Consider the following 7,491-nt stretch of genomic DNA (forward strand, 5'->3'; position numbering starts at 1 on the left):
TTTTTGTTGGAAACTATATATTTTTAACATATGAATATTATGTGATATATTAATCTCTTAACGTGTTTGATATTATGTGATAGATGTCTACCTCTAGAACAAGTCCCATTGACTCACCTAATAATAATGAAGAGTCAAATGTAAATTGGAATGATTTGTGGACTGATTCACAAGTTCCCGAAGAGGAACCGGAAGAAGAGTCGGAACCGGAAGAAGAATCGGAACCGGAAGAAGAATCGGAACCGGATGAAGAAATAGAACCGGTGGGGGAAATAATAAAACGGTTAAGTAAAAGAAAATCCTCAACCAACCGACCAAAGTTAATTATGGTCAATGGTGTTTCCGCCAAGGAAGCAAAATATTGGGAGGATTACCAATTCTCCGATGAATCGGATTCCGACGAGAATTCCGATGATGTTATAGAAATTACCCCAACTGAATTTAAAAAGGCAAAAGAAAATAATAAGGGAAAGGGCATAAAAATAGAGAAATCTAATTCCAACCCCGATGAACTTTATATGTATCGTCAACCCCCGAAGTCCTTAAGTTGTAACAATGACCCGGGAACCTCTAAACCACCAGGTTTTTCTAAACCAATGTGGACAACGACGGTTCGTATTAGGGGAACATCATATATCCCTAGAAACTTGGCAAAACGAACCAAAACCGAAGAAGAAGAAACGAGCGAGTCGGAATAAGATAGTTGTATTCGTGTGGTGTAATATATGGAATATAGTGTTCTTATGCTTTATGATATATGTAAAAATTGCTTGTATTAATAAGTAATTTTTTTTATGAATCTAACTCTTGTCTATTTTACAGTTTAAAAATACAAAATGGATAGACAACCCAATATTTTAAGAGACCTACCTGGAGACATGATTGATGAAATCTTGTCTAGAGTCGGCCAGAATTCTTCGGCACAACTATTTAAGGCGAGATCAGTTTGTAAGACATTCGAAGAACGTTCCAAGAATGTCTTGGTTTATAAGAGACTTTCGTTTGAAAGATGGGGGATATCACATTGGGAAACCCATAAGTTACGATGTGTTTACTTTGACGCATATATTGCGGGGAACCCAAATGCTATTTTACGCAACGGGTTAAGGAATTATTTTGACTCAATATATCCGAATATTGGACTTCGTGATTTAGAAAAAGCGGCTAACATGCAACATAAAGAAGCATGTTATGCTTACGGATTAGTAATGTTCGCTTCTCACCAAAGTGAGAACAAGAACATCGGGCTACAACTATTAAACAAAACGTTTCCACAAGTGACGGAGTCGGTAATTGGGGTAAGAAATGAGGTTTTTAGATTATTACGGGACTGTTGGACATTACGTAACCCTCGTCCCTTTGATGACGTTACAACACGCTGTCTTATCAACGGCCATAACGGTTATGTTGCACAAGACCAAGGATGGGAAGTAGTCCTAGTAAAACCAGAATGCATGACTTGTTTCTGGACGTATGAATTACGTGTATTTATTGCCTTTGCTGAACGACTTGTGTACTAGCTAGAATTGTCTTCACAACTATCTTGTATCAAAGTTATTGTGTGCTATATTTCATGCTTTATGTAAAATAAGCGGTATTGTAAGTTTGTAAAATATTGTATAAAAGTTTGAACGCGAAATATTATTATAATCAGTTTTTCATATAGAATTGTAGTAGTTGAATTGTATATTAGCTACTAAGTATGAACTTAACGGGTAGGTACTACCCGAATTTAAACTTATAAAACGCTAATATGAAGAAAAAGCTTTTATAAATGAGTTCATATTATGCTACGAAATACTATTAACTACTCTTAATATTCTGTATGATTAACTTGTTCCATTTAACTATTTTGAAGGAAATGGCACCGACTACTCGACACACCGTGAATATGAATGAAGAGGAATTCCGTACTTTTCTAGCTTCAAACATAGCCGCAGTACAGGCTGCGCTACATACCAACAATAACCTTGGATCTAGCAGTACAGGAAATCGTGTAGGATGCACCTACAAAGAATTCACTGCCTGCAAACCTTTGGAATTTGATGGAACCGAAGGACCGATCGGATTGAAACGGTGGACCGAGAAGGTTGAATCGGTGTTTGCCATAAGTAAGTGTACTGAAGAGGACAAAGTGAAGTACGCTACGCATACCTTCACAGGTTCTGCGTTAACATGGTGGAATACCTATCTAGAGCAAGTGGGACAAGATGATGCGTACGCACTACCGTGGTCAGCATTCAAGCACTTGATGAACGAGAAGTACCGTCCCAGAACCGAGGTCAATAAGCTCAAGACAGAACTTAGAGGGTTACGAACCCAAGGATTTGATATTACCACGTACGAAAGACGATTCACAGAATTGTGCCTATTGTGTCCGGGAGCATTCGAAGATGAGGAAGAGAAGATCGACGCGTTTGTGAAAGGATTACCGGAAAGAATCCAAGAAGATATAAGTTCACACGAGCCCGCCTCCATACAACAGGCATGTAGAATGGCTCACAAACTAGTGAACCAGATTGAAGAAAGAATTAAAGAACAGACTGCTGAAGAGGCCAATGTGAAGCAAGTCAAAAGAAAGTGGGAGGAAAACGGTGATAAGAATCACCAATACAACAACAACAGCAATTACAACAATAATCGCAACAATTATCCCAACAATCGCAACATCAATCGCAACTACAACAAACGGCCCAACAACAACAACAACAACAACAACAACAACAGCAACTACAACAATCATCCCAATAACAATAATAACCGCAACAACAACAACAATCAGAAGCAACTATGCCAAAGGTGTGAAAAGAATCACTCGGGGTTCTGCACCAAATTTTGCAACAAGTGTAAAAGAAATGGTCATAGAGCGGCGAAGTGTGAGGTCTACGGACCAGGGGTTAATAGAACGAAAGGAACAAATGGTGTCGGAACGAGTAATGGCGGAGCAAGTAGTGTCGGAGCAAGTTATGCCAATGTAGTTTGTTATAAATGTGGAAAACCGGGCCACATTATTAGAAATTGCCCGAACCAGGAGAACACGAATGGACAAGGCCGTGGAAGAGTTTTCAATATTAATGCGGTAGAGGCACAGGAAGACCCGGAGCTTGTTACGGGTACGTTTCTTATTGACAATAAATCTGCTTACGTTTTATTTGATTCGGGTGCGGATAGAAGCTATATGAGTAGAGATTTTTGTGCTAAATTAAGTTGTCCATTGACGCCTTTGGATAGTAAATTTTTACTCGAATTAGCAAATGGTAAATTAATTTCAGCAGATAATATATGTCGGAATCGAGAAATTAAACTGGTTAGCGAAACATTTAAGATTGATTTGATACCAGTAGAGTTAGGGAGTTTTGATGTGATAATCGGTATGGACTGGTTGAAAGAAGTGAAAGCGGAGATCGTTTGTTACAAAAATGCAATTCGCATTATACGAGAAAAAGGAAAACCCTTAATGGTGTACGGAGAAAAGGGCAACACGAAGCTACATCTTATTAGTAATTTGAAGGCACAAAAACTAATAAGAAAAGGTTGCTATGCTGTTCTAGCACACGTCGAGAAAGTACAAACTGAAGAAAAGAGCATCAATGAAGTTCCCATTGCAAAAGAATTTCCCGATGTATTTCCGAAAGAATTACCGGGATTACCCCCACATCGATCCGTTGAATTTCAAATAGATCTTGTACCAGGAGCTGCACCAATAGCTCGTGCTCCTTACAGACTCGCACCCAGCGAGATGAAAGAACTGCAAAGCCAATTACAAGAACTTTTAGAGCGTGGTTTCATTCGACCAAGCACATCACCGTGGGGAGCTCCTGTTTTGTTTGTCAAGAAGAAAGATGGTACATTCAGGTTGTGTATCGACTACCGAGAGTTGAACAAACTTACCATCAAGAACCGCTACCCACTACCGAGAATCGACGACTTATTTGATCAACTACAAGGCTCGTCTGTTTATTCAAAGATTGAATTACGTTCCGGGTATCATCAAATGCGGGTGAAAGAAGATGATATTCCAAAGACTGCTTTCAGAACACGTTACGGTCATTACGAGTTTATGGTCATGCCGTTTGGTTTAACTAATGCACCAGCTGTGTTCATGGACCTTATGAACCGAGTGTGTGGACCATACCTTGACAAGTTTGTCATTGTTTTCATTGATGACATACTTATTTACTCAAAGAATGACCAAGAACACGGTGAACATTTGAGAAAGGTGTTAGAAGTATTGAGGAAGGAAGAATTGTACGCTAAGTTTTCAAAGTGTGCATTTTGGTTGGAAGAAGTTCAATTCCTCGGTCACATAGTGAACAAAGAAGGTATTAAGGTGGATCCGGCAAAGATAGAAACTGTTGAAAAGTGGGAAACCCCGAAAACTCTGAAACACATACGCCAGTTTTTAGGACTAGCTGGTTACTACAGAAGGTTCATCCAAGACTTTTCCAGAATAGCAAAACCCTTGACTGCATTAACGCATAAAGGGAAGAAATTTGAATGGAATGATGAACAAGAGAAAGCGTTTCAGTTATTGAAGAAAAAGCTAACTACGGCACCTATATTGTCATTGCCTGAAGGGAATGATGATTTTGTGATTTATTGTGACGCATCAAAGCAAGGTCTCGGTTGTGTATTAATGCAACGAACGAAGGTGATTGCTTATGCGTCTAGACAATTGAAGATTCACGAACAAAATTATACGACGCATGATTTGGAATTAGGCGCGGTTGTTTTTGCATTAAAGACTTGGAGGCACTACTTATATGGGGTCAAAAGTATTATATATACCGACCACAAAAGTCTTCAACACATATTTAATCAGAAACAACTGAATATGAGGCAGCGTAGGTGGATTGAATTATTGAATGATTACGATTTTGAGATTCGTTACCACCCGGGGAAGGCAAATGTGGTAGCCGATGCCTTGAGCAGGAAGGATAGAGAACCCATTCGAGTAAAATCTATGAGTATAATGATTCATAATAACATTACTACTCAAATAAAGGAGGCGCAACAAGGAGTTTTAAAAGAGGGAAATTTAAAGGATGAAATACCCAAAGGATCGGAGAAGCATCTTAATATTCAGGAAGACGGAACCCGGTATAGGGCTGAAAGGATTTGGGTACCAAAATTTGGAGATATGAGAGAAATGGTACTTAGAGAAGCTCATAAAACCAGATACTCAATACATCCTGGAACGGGGAAGATGTACAAGGATCTCAAGAAACATTTTTGGTGGCCGGGTATGAAAGCCGATGTTGCTAAATACGTAGGAGAATGTTTGACGTGTTCTAAGGTCAAAGCTGAGCATCAGAAACCATCAGGTCTACTTCAACAACCCGAAATCCCGGAATGGAAATGGGAAAACATTACCATGGATTTCATCACTAAATTGCCAAGGACTGCAAGTGGTTTTGATACTATTTGGGTAATAGTTGATCGTCTCACCAAATCAGCACACTTCTTACCAATAAGAGAAGATGACAAGATGGAGAAGTTAGCACGACTGTATTTGAAGGAAGTCGTCTCCAGACATGGAATACCAATCTCTATTATCTCTGATAGGGATGGCAGATTTATTTCAAGATTCTGGCAGACATTACAGCAAGCATTAGGAACTCGTCTAGACATGAGTACTGCCTATCATCCGCAAACTGATGGGCAGAGCGAAAGGACGATACAAACGCTTGAAGACATGCTACGAGCATGTGTTATTGATTTCGGAAACAGTTGGGATCGACATCTACCGTTAGCAGAATTTTCCTACAACAACAGCTACCATTCAAGCATTGAGATGGCGCCGTTTGAAGCACTTTATGGTAGAAAGTGCAGGTCTCCGATTTGTTGGAGTGAGGTGGGGGATAGACAGATTACGGGTCCGGAGATTATACAAGAAACTACCGAGAAGATCATCCAAATTCAACAACGGTTGAAAACCGCCCAAAGTCGACAAAAGAGCTACGCTGACATTAAAAGAAAAGATATAGAATTTGAAATTGGAGAGATGGTCATGCTTAAAGTTTCACCTTGGAAAGGCGTTGTTCGATTTGGTAAACGAGGGAAATTAAATCCAAGGTATATTGGACCATTCAAGATTATTGATCGTGTCGGACCAGTAGCTTACCGACTTGAGTTACCTCAACAACTCGCGGCTGTACATAACACTTTCCACGTCTCGAATTTGAAGAAATGTTTTGCTAAAGAAGATCTCACTATTCCGTTAGATGAAATCCAAATCAACGAAAAACTCCAATTCATCGAAGAACCCGTCGAAATAATGGATCGTGAGGTTAAAAGACTTAAGCAAAACAAGATACCAATTGTTAAGGTTCGATGGAATGCTCGTAGAGGACCCGAGTTCACGTGGGAGCGTGAAGATCAGATGAAGAAGAAATACCCGCATCTATTTCCAGAAGATTCGTCAACACCTTCAACAGCTTAAAATTTCGGGACGAAATTTATTTAACGGGTAGGTACTGTAGTGACCCGAACTTTTCCATGTTTATATATATTAATTGAGATTGATGTTTACATGATTAAATGTTTCCAACATGTTAAGCAATCAAACTTGTTAAGACTTGATTAATTGAAATAGGTTTCATATAGACAATTGACCACCCAAGTTGACCGGTGATTCACGAACGTTAAAACTTGTAAAAAAAACTATATGATGACATATATATGGTTATATATATAGTTAACATGATATTATGATAAGTAAACATATCATTAATTATATTAACAATGAACTACATATGTAAAAACAAGACTACTAACTTAATGATTTTGAAACGAGACATATATGTAACGTTTATCGTTGTAACGACATTTAATGTATATATATCATATTAAGAGATATTCGTACATCATAATATCATGATAATATAATAATTTAAAATCTCTTTTGATATTATAAACATTGGGTTAACAACATTTAACAAGATCGTTAACCTAAAGGTTTCAAAACAACACTTACATGTAACGACTAACGATGACTTAACGACTCAGTTAAAATGTATATACATGTAGTGTTTTAATATGTATTTATACACTTTTGAAAGACTTCAATACACTTATCAAAATACTTCTACTTAACAAAAATGCTTACAATTACATTCTCGTTCAGTTTCATCAACAATTCTACTCGTATGCACCCGTATTCGTACTCGTACAATACACAGCTTTTAGATGTATGTACTATTGGTATATACACTCCAATGATCAGCTCTTAGCAGCCCATGTGAGTCACCTAACACATGTGGGAACCATCATTTGGCAACTAGCATGAAATATCTCATAAGATTACAAAAATATGAGTAATCATTCATGACTTATTTACATGAAAACAAAATTACATATCCTTTATATCTAATCCATACACCAACGACCAAAAACACCTACAAACACTTTCATTCTTCAATTTTCTTCATCTAATTGAACTCTCTCAAGTTCTATCTTCAAGTTCTAAGTGTTCTTCATAAATTCCAAAAG

This window comes from Rutidosis leptorrhynchoides, chromosome 4, assembly GCF_046630445.1.
Source record: "Rutidosis leptorrhynchoides isolate AG116_Rl617_1_P2 chromosome 4, CSIRO_AGI_Rlap_v1, whole genome shotgun sequence".
Classification (NCBI taxonomy): Eukaryota; Viridiplantae; Streptophyta; class Magnoliopsida; order Asterales; family Asteraceae; genus Rutidosis; species Rutidosis leptorrhynchoides.